Below are 14,502 nucleotides of genomic sequence, written 5' to 3'. Positions count from 1 at the left end.
CAATGATGAATGGGTGTTTCTCTCGATGGGTCCCGCGCATGCTTTATAATGAATGGGAAAAGGTCATGGGATGTTACAGAGGAAACTTACTCAAGGAAATGCTGTAAATCTGTGGAAAAGAAAAACTGGGAATAGGCAACCCGTTCAGTCATGCATGGCTCCACATCTCCGTACCCATACTTCTATTTCCTAACACCCCCAAACCTGTTTTCCCTCTCTCTACACCACAACCCTTCCCATACCCATTAAACCCATTTCTCCCAACATCCCTCTCGCTCATTTTCTCATAACTTCCTTCACCCATTCCTCCTTCCCATTTCCTCACCGGATGCATGCATGGCCATGCAGGGTTCCAGGTAATTGAGCTGCTCCAAAGTTCAGGAAACTGAGGGTTGGACATCTCAAGTCAACATTGATGGGATTAATGGCCTTCTCATGTCAGTCAGATCAGTCATAATCACGCCCCGGATATTGCTACAGTCATCCAATATGGTGACATCCTCAAGCCTTGCAGTAGAATCCCTCAAACTAGGGAAGATGATACCATTGGTGCGTTGGCTAACGTAGCAGAACTCAAACCCCACTATTGAGAAGCTAACCTGAACAGTGTTGATACACCATGGGATAATTTTTTCTTCAGAAGTGAGCTAAGCAAGGGACATTGAAGGCTGTTCTTGGAGGGCCACAGGGTTATGGGTCATGTATACGGTTTAGTTGAAAGAATGAATCCAGGTTTTGACTATCGCTGCCAAGTTACAGAAGTTGAGACTCCCAATTGAGGTGATTGCATTTGGTGATGAGGAGGGAGTTAGGTTTCAGTCCACTTTTTCAGGAGGTGCAGCTGTAGCTAGAGTTTTACCAGCTTCAGCCTTGCAGATATCTGACAAGAATGCAAAATGCTCTTATGGATAACACCATAGAAGCTAGAAGTAGCATTGTCTCAACTGAAGTATGACCCAAAATTTGTTTGGGGTTAGAATGAGGTTTACGTTGAACAAGGACCTGTACTAGAAGGGATCGGTCTTCCTCTAGCTGTGGTGAAAGGCATAGCAGGATAGACACGGCTAAAGGTAACAGTGAGAGGTTCACAAGGTCATGCTGGAATGGTCCCAATGTCCATGCGCTCGGATCCTATGGCTGCTGCTGCTGAATTAATTGTTCTATTGAAAAGCCTTTGCAAACGTCCCCAAGAGAGGAACCCATCAAGGGATGGCCTTGTCTACACAGCCTGGAAACCATGGGTTGCAGTTGGAATGAGAAATGGTGACTATAAGCAGGCTCGGCATTTTGAAGTTGACCTTTCAGCTTTCAGAAATATCCTGGACATTGACAAGAAAATTATTGCCCAGACTTCCAGCATTGCATCAAAAATTTGATATGCCTGCTCCATTTGTACTACACACTGATTGTCCTCATTACTGGCGCTATCATCTTCCAGGTGAGTCAGAAGAGGAGTTCTCAACCAGATTAGCAAATAATTTAGAGAATCTTATCCTGAAAGAGGGACCAGAGACAATTGCCGCATTCATTGCAGAGCCTGTCATGGGAACAGGAGGTGTGATTCCTCCACCTGCAACTTATTTTGATAAGATCCAACCTATCTTGAAAAAAATATGATATTCTCTTTATTGCGGATGAGGTAATTTGTGCATTTGGAAGGCTTGGAACAATGTTTGGATGTGACAAATATGGCATGAAACCAGACCTTGTCTCCATGGCAAAGGCTCTGTCTTCTGCATATATGCCAATTGGAGTTGTTCTTGTGAGCCCTGAAATTTCAGATGTTATAGACTCTCAAAGCAACAAAATTGGTGTTTTTTTTCTCATGGATTTACCTATTCCGAGCACCCTGTCTCCTGTGCAGTTGCATCAAGAAGCCCTTTTCTGAAGTTGCCCTCCAGACGAGAGAATCCCTCTAAAAAGGCCCTATTTTCCTCTGCCACTCTCAATCCTAGCAGTTCTGATGGGTCCTTGTGGAAGAGAGCAGCTGAGTTGCATGTGGGAGTTGCTAGTCAGGGTGAAAATGCTAGCTATGAGATGCCTTGCCTCATTATTGCAGTGACAGATGATCTGGATCCTTATCCGCATGGCAATTCTCACTTGCATGCTGGGCCCACTCCTACGTACATCCAATTGCATGGCCGCCCTTGGCATGCCAATTTTAGTGGCCACGAGTCACTTCCCTTTATTTCTCTCTTCTTCACCATTCTTGGTTTTGGGAAATAACTTTTTACATTTCAATCTTCAAATAAATTTCAACTCTTTTCCTCTTCATCTTTAGGGACTCTTTAGATTTCAAAGTCTCATTTTCAATTTGCTGCCACCTCTCTTCGGCATGCACTTTCAAGACTTCCCTGATTTTAAAATGTTTTAAAATAAGTACGAATTTATTCCCGTAATTCCGAATGATGGAAATTCATGGGATTAATTCATACAGAAATGAATTGGGCTTTGGTGGGGGCCCAACATCAAATAATTTTTCTTTAAAATAAAAATGAATTTTGAGTGAAGTGCCATGTGTGCCTTTGATGATTTTGTACTCGATTTTGTGACATGTGAGCTATGTTTATGCTCTTTATTTTGCACTAACCCTCTCTCTTAATAGCGCATAGTGGCTCGCTGCTCAGGTACACACTCATTCCCACTCTGGTTAGCCTATACGCATTTTCTGACTCTCATATGTGCATGATTGATTCGAGTATTCATTGATTTTCTCATTGATTGCCACGTCAGCTTCACTTTATTTAGTAGAGACCCGACTTTAGGGACTTAAAGGGGTGCTACGGTTTTTACCGTACCTTCCCGATAAGTAACCTGACCCCCGAACCCGATCCGGTTTTTCACAGACCGCCTTTTCCAAAATAAGGAGTCACACTTAGGGTTTTTCTTTCTTATTTTGTTTACCCTTTAAAAATAAAACAAAAATAAGTGGCGACTCCAAGTCATTTTCAAATAATCAATAAAAATCAATTTTTTAAATAAAAATCGAGCTCGCCATCGAGTGGGAAACGCATTCGAGCATGAGCCGAAATGCGAGGTCCACACTCTTGTTGAGATTTGGGTTTGTATTTCTTTAATGATTCATGTGAGAAATAGATCATCATGCCACTTGAGAATTATTTTCCTTTCAGCATGATGTTGTAAATTTTAAATTAGTTTGCTATTTATTTTTAATTTTCTCTCCTATATTGCTAAGGGACTAGCAATATGTCGGTTGGGGGGAGTGATTACTACTCAAAAAGTGCTATTTGATAGCCTATAATTAATCCTTTTAAACACTTTTGAGTAGTAGTTTAGGTCTTTTAACTCAATTGGCATGTTAAGGATCCTTTAAAGCAATTTTGATCACTTTGTGTAAGTTTTGGTGTTTTTGTTAGTATTTTGATCACCAAAGCAAGTCAAGAATGAGGAGAGCTATGAGGAATCTTGGGCAAAGCTTAGAATTCAATTGCCAAGAGTGATTCCGGATTGCAAGGAGAAAAAGCAAAGAGAATCTGCCATGAAGCCTATTCTTGATGACAGTCGTAGCAGCCACTTTTGGAGCACTTTCTGAAGTCCAAATGATTCATGCTATATACCATTTCAAAGCTCAGGAAGTCAACAATCCAATGCTTCAAACGGTGCGCGATTCGGAGTTGAAACGAAGAAGTTGCAGCCATTACAAGCAGATCACTCCAAAGTGTTACGCAATCAGCCATTTGTTGCGAGAATTTCGCAGCACTTTTGTACAGTAAGGTGTTTCTCCTTCTGACGATTCACGAACCATGCCGCGAGAAGGGAGCTGGAAACCTCAAGATGGAAGCCAACTTTGCAGCCTAGTGAAGATAGCTCGGTGTTGCGAAATAATTTCGCAGCCCTCTTGGGTGTCTGCGAAATTTCGCAGACCTCATTTTTTACCTGCGAAATGGCTCCTGAAGCCTCCCGAAGCTTGCTACCGACATTGGGAGATATTTTCCATTAGATTTTTGTTGTCTAAATCCCAAAATACTCCTTGTAAACGACCAATTACATGATTCCTTAGTTTTGAAGTTAGTAAAAAGACCAAATATCTTTGTAAAAATTAGTTTTATATTGGTTTGATATATATACCTCTCGGGAGCCTGTTCTCAAGGAGGAGTTCCTTCTTTAACCATTTGGTAAGCAAGTAAAGTCTATTTTTCTTTTTACTGCCTTACCTTCTCACTTTGTATTTTAATTTTATTTCTAAGTTATGAATTCTCTAAGGAGTTTTCCCCAGAGAATGAGTAACTAAACCTCCAATTCCTTGGAGCTAAGGTTGCCGGGGAAGGTTCCAAGTGCAAGAATGCAAAGCTTTGTGGTTTTAGCTAGTAATGAAGAGGAAGTGAAATCCTTTAGTGATTTCAATGTTTTTAGTTAACTTAAAACACCTTAGAGTCACCTGGGCCAACACTTGGTAAGGCAAGTGATTTCCAACCGTGGAAATGCACTAGTTTACCCCTTGCGAGCCTCTGGTAGGTGACTTCAAGGTAGGATTTTCTAGAATTACCAACACTTGGTAAGCTTTTGGACTCCTAGGAGACATCCATTAGTTATCTCTTGCGAGTTTGTGAAGGGAAGTCCAAGGTTAAAGATCACCTTGAATGGTAAGTGCTCGTGAGAGGCATGAACCATTGCAAGTTGCATCAGTGAGAGAATTAAAGTGAAATCTAATTGAAGGAGTCTCTATACATCACCGGTTAGAGAATTGACTCTAAGTTGAATCTCTAATGCGAGGAAATGAACCATCTGACCGGAGCTATGTCTTTTGCATGAGGAACCACCCCGGTGAACCTAAATCTCCAAGGAATGCTTTTCTTCCTAAATTATTCCAAACTTCTGTTAAGTTAGTTAGTTTAAGTCTCAACCTTTACCAAACAAATTTTGTGTTTTATTCCTTAAGCTAACCGTGAAATGAAACAAGACCAATTCACTTGGAATTGGTATCCTTGATTGCTTGTTAATCATTCCCAGTGAACGATCTTAGAGCCACTATACTATAGTAGCTTTGTATTTGCTACCCTAGTGTATGGTGTTATAGGTATAAATTTTGTTGATCACTTCCTCAGTCAAGGAGCACCAGCTGAACACAAATCAGCTGAGACACCAATTGGGCATGAGTCACTTTTCATACAATTTTTAATCTAATTTGAAACATTTTTTTTAACCAATTCTTTGGTAGTTAATTTGATTATTTATCATAACTAATGTCTAAAATTAATTAATCTGCTAAATGATAACTAAGGTATCCCTCCCCTTCCTTAACAAAATTTTGATCATAACCTCCGCGTATAGATGATATAAGATATTTTGAGAAAACTAAAAGAGCTTTCTATGTTTAAATTAACTCAAAAATTTGTTGGTATATACCCTAAATTAATGATAGCAAAAGGACACTAAAGAGGTTGAAAAACAATCACTTAGCATTAAATTTTTTTTTTTTTTCCCTTTTGTCTCATTATTTTTTATGTTTTATTTTTTATTTTTTTTCATGTGAATTTCATTAATAAGTTGTAATTGCTGATATGGAATTGTTACCTCTAGTACCTAAGAAGCTAGCTACTTGTATCATTCAAATGCCAAAATGAAGTTAAAATAATAGCAATTATCGGAAGTATTTCTATTTCAAAAGAAAAAAGTATTAAAAGAGAGAACATACGGACATGTGACCAGTAATACTTGCATTTGTAGACAATGACCTCCTTAACCCAAATTAAGTGAATTCTACCATTTGAAAGTTGCATGGAAGTTTACTTTTAATCAACAGATTAAGCAAAGTCTACATTAAATATTATTTTATACTTTGTCACGTTGAGTTCTGTTTGTTTAATTAATAGATGATTTTAGAGATGAAACCAAATTAAAAAACATACAATGTCACTTCTTATACTTGACTATCTTCTTCACATTAGAATTAGTGAATTGCATTAATGTAATTTGAAACTTCTTATATATCTTGATTCTTGAAACTACTTAGAGAGAGGTAAATAAGAAATCTTAAGTTTTAAACCCAAAATTTTTATTTTTCTTTTCTTATTTATAAATTTTTGTAATGAATATGTAATAATCAAATATCAAAATAAAATTCAATCATACATACCCATGTGATGTACAAGGAAAACCATATATAGAATCTACTAGAAACTCTACAAATGTAAAATTCATGCATTTAATTGATTATAGAACAAATCTATTAATTCTAAAAGAAGTACATGGATTTGCCTAGATGCTTCTCCCAAAAGTCTTTGCAATGATCAACACCTACATCATCTTCACATCCATGATACAGTACGTCATAACCCTTAGTGAACTCTTCAACATTTTGAGGGATGCGGTCAACACCATGATTCAACTTCAAATAAGAGTTAAGACTCTTAAGAGTTTTATATTTACACAGAAGAATAACGATAAAAACAATTTAAGGTGTGTGTTTGTTTTAACATGATAAGGTATATTTATATGAAGAAACCCTCATAGAATAGGTCAACACTTAATAAAAGTTAATTACTACTGTGAGAGAGCGAGAAGAACAGAGATAGAGTACCTGCTGCAGCTGCACCAACATCTCTTTTGGAGTCTCTGGTCTTCAGAACGAGCCTAGTCTTGTAGTTACCATGGGAGGCATAGAAATCTGAGAGGGCCATGGGGATGCAGCTTAGACCCATCTTTCCAACCGGTGTATCAAACTCAAGGACCACTCTCACATTAACTGGGATTGTTGTGTTCTGCGCCATAGCCATTTCTATAAAGAGTCGCCATAGCTAGGGAGAGAAAAAAGAGGGAGAACCTCAGTTGGGCAAGGTCCTTTCTCATCTTTGAACTACTTTTGAAAAGCTTGGTGATTCCCAGTAATGCAGAATCCAGTTCATTTATAGCGTCTAGAATTTGAAAATGTAAGAATTAGAAGCCTAGAAGCGAAGGCACTGTAACAAGACCCAGATGGATAGCTGTGAATACAAAGCCCAACCAATACTTGGGCGAGTTAAGGCGGTCAAAGATTGAATCTTTTAAAATACTAATTAAATAAGAAAACGTAACTTATATATAATGATGAAATCATGATAAGAATGTATCCTTATAAATGTTCTTCCATGGAAACACACATTTTAGCTTGCTTCTTGCGCTAGCATTTGACCCAGTAAAGTCATAAGAGAGAGGTTTTCTTGATGAACTCCATGGAACTATTCATCGGCTGTAGCCTATAGTTGAATTCCAATATTCACTAGTGCTGCTATGACAACCGTGTGTTAGGTGGCAGTTGGCAGTACTGTATTGACATGGTGATGAACTTATCATCTTTTACACTCGCGCGCATGGAATTTAATAGGTTTATGATGATATGTGGCTGCCCTTCGAATGAAAATGACAACTTTTAAAATAAAAAATATTTATTCTCACAAAAAATTACATCATTCAGAATTAATGAATTATCTGCACTAAAGAATAACCATGAAAATGAATTCTGTCCTTACATTCGATCCATTGGCAAAGATCTTGTCTGTGGAGAAGCAGACCATGTGGCTTGTAATGATCGGGTATTTTATGTCACGTTAGTATTTTTAGTTTGAAAAGTCTTATTTTGTGTGATGGTTGAAAAGTCAAAAAGAAAAGTGTTTGGAGAACACGTGTCAATTTCGAATAGGTGAATTTCGTTTTATTGTGTCGGTCAATTAAACGAGCTGAAATTTTATGTCATGTCAACCTTAGAGTAGAAAATTTCTTAGGATTTTAGAAATTGGAAATTTCCGGAAACGAAAAACGAAAACGAAAATGAAAAATAAATAAATTAAGATTAATTAGAATTAATTAAGAAAAATTAAATTAAATTGATGAATAATAAAATTGAGAAAAATTAGTTTTAGTTTGGTGTTAATAAATAAATTGTGTGTTAAAAAATGAAAAAAAAAATGAATTGGAAATCAAATAAAACAATTAGAATAAAGAAAAGAAAATAAAAGAAATAAAATAAATATATTCAATGGGTTTTGAATATGGGTTGTTAAGGTAATGGGCTGTTTAAAAAAAAAAGGGTTTGGATATGGGCTTAAGTGGCGGTGGCTTTTAAAAGCCATGTGAAGTGGGCTGTTTTTTTTTTAATAAAAAAAAAAAAAAAAAGGAAAAGGGGAGAAGTGCAGCACGCGTGGGAAGAGAGAGAGAGAAAGGTTACTGTGAATAAATTAGGGCACTCGTCGGATCTTTGACCGACCGTTTGGACGGCCAAACGATCTCCGTTTCGGCTCAAATTCGAAGGAAGTACTCTATTCGACTAGAAGAACAAGCTTGCGGTGGCTGATTTCGTTTTTTACAGCCAAATTTTCAGATCCGAGGTAGGGGACCCTAACCCTAAAACTTAAATTTTTATGTTTTTCCCTTGAAAAAAAATTGTAAATATTGTCAATATGAGTTAATTAGGAATTATGGGGGTTGTATGAATTTTTCCAGAATATTTGGAATTTGTTTGGAATTTTTGTAATTGCAGGAAATTGATTTTGATTGATAATTAATTGTTTTAAAATGAAAAAAAAATTATTGGAAGGGTTGAAAAATTCCAAAATTAGGGTTAAATTTCAAATATAGTGATTTGTGAATTTTTAAGCATTAGTTAGAAAATTTTTGGAATTTTTATGATAGAAAGTTAGTTGATTTCGAATATTAGAAATTATTATAGTGGTTGAAAAATTCCGTAAGTGTGGTAAAATTTCAAGATTTTTGATATGCAAATTTTTGAATATTTATTTGGGATATTATCAGAAATTTTAATGTGTGAAATTATTTTATTGGAATTATTGAGGAATGTTGGAATTGTTGAAATTATTGAGGAATGTTGGAGTTTGTGGCATTCATTTGCATCATGGTTATGTAGAAAATAAATAAAATTATGAAGATTGTGAAAAGTGTATGAAATGGAAAAAAAAAAAATAGTGATGAGAAGTGAAAGCCGTGTGGGGCGAATTAAGAAGGGAGAGAGATTCCTAGGGTGAAAGACCCAAAAGTTACCCCGGGAAGACTCCGAATGGGGAGTGTATTTGGGTGCGGACGCGTATCCTTCGGTGAAAACCCGAGAACAATAGTGCATTGTATGACTGTGTGTCACACGTTCATGTGCATTCATGTAATTGTTGAATATTGTGAAATTGTGTATAAAATTATATATTAAACTATGTGGTTTGATTGATATTGTTGAATTGTTCCTGTGGTGTTGAAGTGTTCTTTTCGTATTCTTTGAAACTTAATAATCCCCTTAACCCCTTGGGTGTTAGGCACCATACTGAGCAATGTGGAAATGCTCATCCCTTCCTTGTTACACCTTTTTAGATGCAGATATCTCTCCTGAGGATCCACAGGTAGGGCAGGGAGGACTTCAAGATGCTCCTGGAGCGGCCTAGTGGAGCGTGACATTTTCTGTTATTGTGTTTTTTTTTTTTTTTTTTTGGATTTTGGGATTTGTTTTAGTGATTATGATTCATGGATTTGTTATGAAGCTTTATTTTGATTAAGTTGTTAATTGTGAACTTTTATTTTGGACTATAATGAATATTTATTTAATCTTATTGTTTTGAGTAGTTTTGAGATATTGTGGTTTATGAGAATTCTAGTGGGATGTATAAAAAAAAAAAAATAATCCAGAGTGTTTTGGTTGACTGCCAACGTGGAATAGGAGGAACCCTTAGGGTCAAACCTTTGACTTTGGGTAACGGGTCAAATTTTGGGTCGCCCAGAATTTGGGTCGTGACATAGCTAGTGTGAGGACAATCTTTAAAAATATTGATTTTTTTGGATGCAGATAACCCATTGTGTTAGGGAGAAATAAATTCGTGAATTTGACGGAATTTAAGGCAGTCATCTATGTCCTGTAAAAAATGTTGGAGCCGTTGACTGATATGGATTCTAAAACAATATTATGCGTCATATCTGGATGGTTAGAAAACCGGACCGCCCTGTCCTAGTCCTGCCATGAACCGGAAGGTACATTCAGTTCCACTTCGATTATCCTTTTCAATCCGATCTTGGATTAAACTGATCAGGCAAGCTTTTGGAAAATTCATTACAAGAAATTTCTCCATTTTCCGTAACGCTTTTAGCTAAGAAAATATTTTTATGATAAGAAATGGCTTTTTTCAATAACATTTTATTTCACAGCAAAACAATTTTTCAGTGATGAATTATTGTTCATAGCAAATGGATGGATCACATATATTTGTAGTAAATAAAAAAAAAAATCAAAATCACTTCTAAGCAGGATATATCTTTCTAGCCAATAAACTGTTATTATAATTTTTGGGCCCAAATTTTATATTATTGCAAAAAAAAAAAAAAAAGCTTCTAATTATCATATTTGTTGAGGCAAATATGTTCTTATAATATTTTGTAACTTAATTAACTTACATTATTAGTACAAAAAAGAATTATTGGCATTCACTAATTTATTCCGTAACAATATGAGGAAAAATAAATTATGGAATAAGTAAAGATTAATAGCATTTTCTGCATTATAATTATCTAAGACAAATCTAAATTTGATGATTAATTTTATATAATAAAATGACTTTCATAACAAAAATGTAGAAACCTTGTACATTCAACTATTTAAATATAAAAATTGAATCAATCACTTTAAAAAATATTTTAGTTAAATTTTCAAAAGCGAAATTAAATTTTAATATTTAGAAACCTTTGGATTCAAGTTTATTTCTTACATATTTGGGAACGTCTAAATCTTAGGTATCATTTTTTTTGTTGCACATTCTAAATCCTATTTAGTTTTTAAAATGCTATTTTTCTGTTGTGAATAGGATTTAGAAAGCCTTAGGAAGATTTTCATGCACCTAACTTAATCTTGGATAGGAAATGGAGAGATATGGGGTTCCCTACAACATCAACCGTCATGAGCGCTTGAGCACCAAAAAATTTCCAAGGGTGTTAGATGCAACTTTTGTCATGCTAGACACATAGCTTGATCGATCAAGCCGTTGGATGCACAACTCTATTAGTCGAGCCTTTGGATGTAGTTTTTAGTGCTTAAGTCCAATACCACTCAATCGGTTGAGACACTCAAGCACTAATCCAATCACTCAAGCATTCATGTAGATTCCTAGAATCCAAGAGTTGTTTTTCAGACTTTCAATGGTCATTTTTCTCCTAAGTTTCCAACTTTCTAGCAAGATACTATGCACGAACCTCTTATGACTTGTCAAATTGCAAGGTGAAGGGATCCACCAAGTTATTTGTAGAAAGTATCTTCTTAACTAATATATCACCCTTTTGAACTATCTCATGAATCAAGTCGTGCTTCTTCTCTATGTGTTTACCTTTCTAGTGGTTTCTTTAGATGGTGTCATAGCCATCAGTTGACATTTATTAATTGAGAGAAACAATTATAATAATACCTTTGTATGAAGCTTCGTGGCAACCCATATGATAGTCTCTTCCTACTAATAAAAAATAACCCTACCTTCAGTCTTTATACCTCAATACATACGAGCTGAAATAAGAAAAAGAAAACAAAACAAATTTTATGTAGTTTGGTTACTAATGTAATCTTTATATACACTAAATACACCAACACTTTAAAATTCATTAATTAAATGAAGATAAAAAGGTTATAATAATAAAAGCTCTCATTCTGCTTTGGATTATGGTTGCACACTTCTTTTTTTTCACTCACTAATAAAATCTCCTCTCAATTACAATCACATGTTTTTCCTTTTCATTGGCTAATGAAGCCTAATTAAAAAATAGCTATAGGCTCAATCATTGCAAGCTCAGTGGAGAGCTCAATCCCAAACATGTTCTATGTAGGGTCAAAAGACACTACAACAAAAATAATTTATGGTGTCACTATTTATGATGTCACTTTTAAAATAATGACACCATATGACTTAAAATTCATAAAGGTGACACATCATATAAAAAATTTTAATTAGGATAGATGATATTAATTTTAAGTTTAGTGTCAATTTTTAAAAAGTGACACCATATAAAATAAAAATTTTAAAATATTATAACTAAATGGGCCCACTTTAAGAATAATGATAGTATATAAAAAAAAACTCATTGTTTCCACATTCCCACAATCCAAAAAAATCTCATTCCATAACCCATAACCATAACTTTCTTCTACCTCTCTTCTCACACCCATAGTTCACACACAACTGCTCTTTTCTACTTTGTGGACTCTCAGGTAACCCAAAATCTCTTAGATCTATAATTTTTTTTTTCTTTTTTTTTTATTAATGCCAAAATCTTTATTAGCACAACTGATTTACATTCATTGATTTGGTATATTTGTAATGTAGATTGTGTAAATAGTGTTTTTTTTTATTGAGTTGCAGGAAAGTAAAAATTAGGTTTAACATTCCACCATATCTTTTGTTTCATTGTTAAATCCATAAACCCCAAAACGAATGAAAATAAGATAAATGAGGGATAAACATTTTACAGTATGAAATTTTCTTTTGATCTTACAAGAAATTTCTTTTGATGAGATTTTCTGTTTGTTTTCTAGGAATATTATAGTATATTGTGATGAGGATATGTATAGGTGATATTTGAAAAATAATTTTTTAGAAAATTATTCTCAATATTGTCATCTCCCACAAAAGGAAAAATGAAATAGTTTCCATATCATGTTGGAATTGGTTTAGAATCTTGGAATTAACAATGAGAAATTAATTTTATTTTCTATTTATTAATGTAAATGAATTGTTTTTTAAATTTTAAATAGGAATGAAAATTTTTATGATTATAAAAAAGATCAAATCTCACATTTTGATTTTTTTTTTAATTCTTTTACATGGTATTATGGTTAATATCTCATCTTGTCCTATTCATATATTTTTTTTAATTCTTAAAATATGTTTTTTTTTTTTTTTTTTACCTTCTTTTGTTATTGTTTTTATATGCGTTCACCAAAATTTAGAGTAATTTGAGATTGATGATGAAATTTCCCTTTCAAGGTTAAAAAATTTCTATAAAATCCTTTTATTACATAAATTTTCCTTCCATAAAACTTTTTTTTTTTTTTTAAAAAAAAGATATTTTATAATTTTCCTTTGATTTTCTATGAAATTTCCTTTAATTTGTTTATTTTCTAAGAATATTATAATATGTTGTGATGAAGATATTGGTTGGTAATATTTGGAAAATAATTTTTGAGAAAATTATTCTCAATATTGTCATCTCCCTCAAAAGGATTCTAAAAATTTGTTTTATTTTTGTCTTCTTTTCTTATTGTTTTTATATGCATTGACCAAATTTTGGAGTAATTTGAGATTGATGATGAAATTTTCCTTTCAAGGTTAGGAAATTTCTATAAAATCCTTTTATTACAAAAAATTTTCCAATCCCTTCCATAAAACTCTTCATTTTCTTCATTTTTCTTTTTTCTGAAAAAGATATTTGATAATTTATTGATCTAAAGACTATCAAAAGTAAAATTTAAAATATTGAATATCTTTTCCTTTGATGTTTTTAATCTTTTATTATTTTTATTTGAACATATTTTTCATATCCGGATTTTTTATTAATTATTTTAATTAGAAAAAATAAATATTAATTGGAGTTATGACTGAAAAATTAATAATTTTTATGAAAGGTTCTTTAATTCTTTCTCATACTAATTTTTCTCTTAACATTTTTTAATAATGAATTAGGTTTTTTGTCTTATATACACAATCTTCAAGCTTGTTATAATATCATGTCCTCTCATATTAGTAGTTGAAAACATTTTTATATTCACAAAATGAACATTAAAAAAAATATTGAAATTAAAAAAATCCTTCCAAGAAATAAAAAATATATATAAAAAGAATTAAATGTTAAAAATGATTTTTAAAAGCACAATGAATTATAAAAAAATAAATTTTAAAAGTGCAGACTTTAAGTGGATGATTACTATTTTCTAAAATTTTAAATTTATTTTTTGATTTTCTAGTTTTGCTTTATTTTTTATTTTCTTGAATTGTTTTTATTTGAGTTCAAATGTGACTGCTTTGTATGAGATTCAAGAGATAATTGTTGATTCTACAATTATTGTATTAAAGGTTTTACTCATTTAATGAATTGTACTTAGTTTCATACTTCCAATTATTATGATATTAATGTTGTTCTCATTTGATTTCAATTTTATGATTAAAAAAAAAAACATATTCTTAGGTAGAATTTGATGAAATTAGAGGAGAATTAACTTCTTTTGTGTTATAACTAATCATGAATCATATTGATAAATCATGATCATGCATGGTGAGTCCCTTAGTTGTTATATGAATTTTCCATTGGTATTGTATAACATTACTTATTCTTTACAAACTATTTTTATATCAAAATGGGAAAAAGAAAAAAGAAAACATTAGTACTTAGATTTGTTTATTTTTTATAACATCAATTAATTTTTATTTTTAATAAAACTCTAAATCTCATTAAACTATGAAATGCAGGTATACACTCTTGGGAAGACATTATGAAGAATAAAAAGAAAGGAGAAAGAAACAACAACATTTTGGGTTT

General features: G+C 33.1%; 1 long non-coding RNA gene and 1 pseudogene across 1 annotated transcript; one reads left to right on the top strand and one right to left on the bottom strand.

Annotated features, from left to right (window-relative positions):
• Positions 1–981: 981 nt before the first annotated feature.
• LOC132253629 (gamma aminobutyrate transaminase 3, chloroplastic-like) lies at positions 982–2,280 on the top strand (annotated as a pseudogene).
• Positions 2,281–6,150: 3,870 nt separating this feature from the next.
• Positions 6,151–7,441, bottom strand: LOC104879065 (uncharacterized). Its single transcript, XR_002029985.2, has 2 exons — positions 6,542–7,441; positions 6,151–6,349 (listed from the first exon to the last, which is right to left on the bottom strand). It is a non-coding gene; the product is annotated as an uncharacterized LOC104879065 (long non-coding RNA).
• Between the last annotated feature and the right edge of the window lie 7,061 nt (positions 7,442–14,502).

This window comes from Vitis vinifera, chromosome 4 (genome assembly GCF_030704535.1).
Source record: "Vitis vinifera cultivar Pinot Noir 40024 chromosome 4, ASM3070453v1".
In the NCBI taxonomy this organism is placed as follows: domain Eukaryota; kingdom Viridiplantae; phylum Streptophyta; class Magnoliopsida; order Vitales; family Vitaceae; genus Vitis; species Vitis vinifera.
Note: the sequence above shows the minus strand (reverse complement) of the source record. Positions and strands in the feature narration are given on the sequence as shown.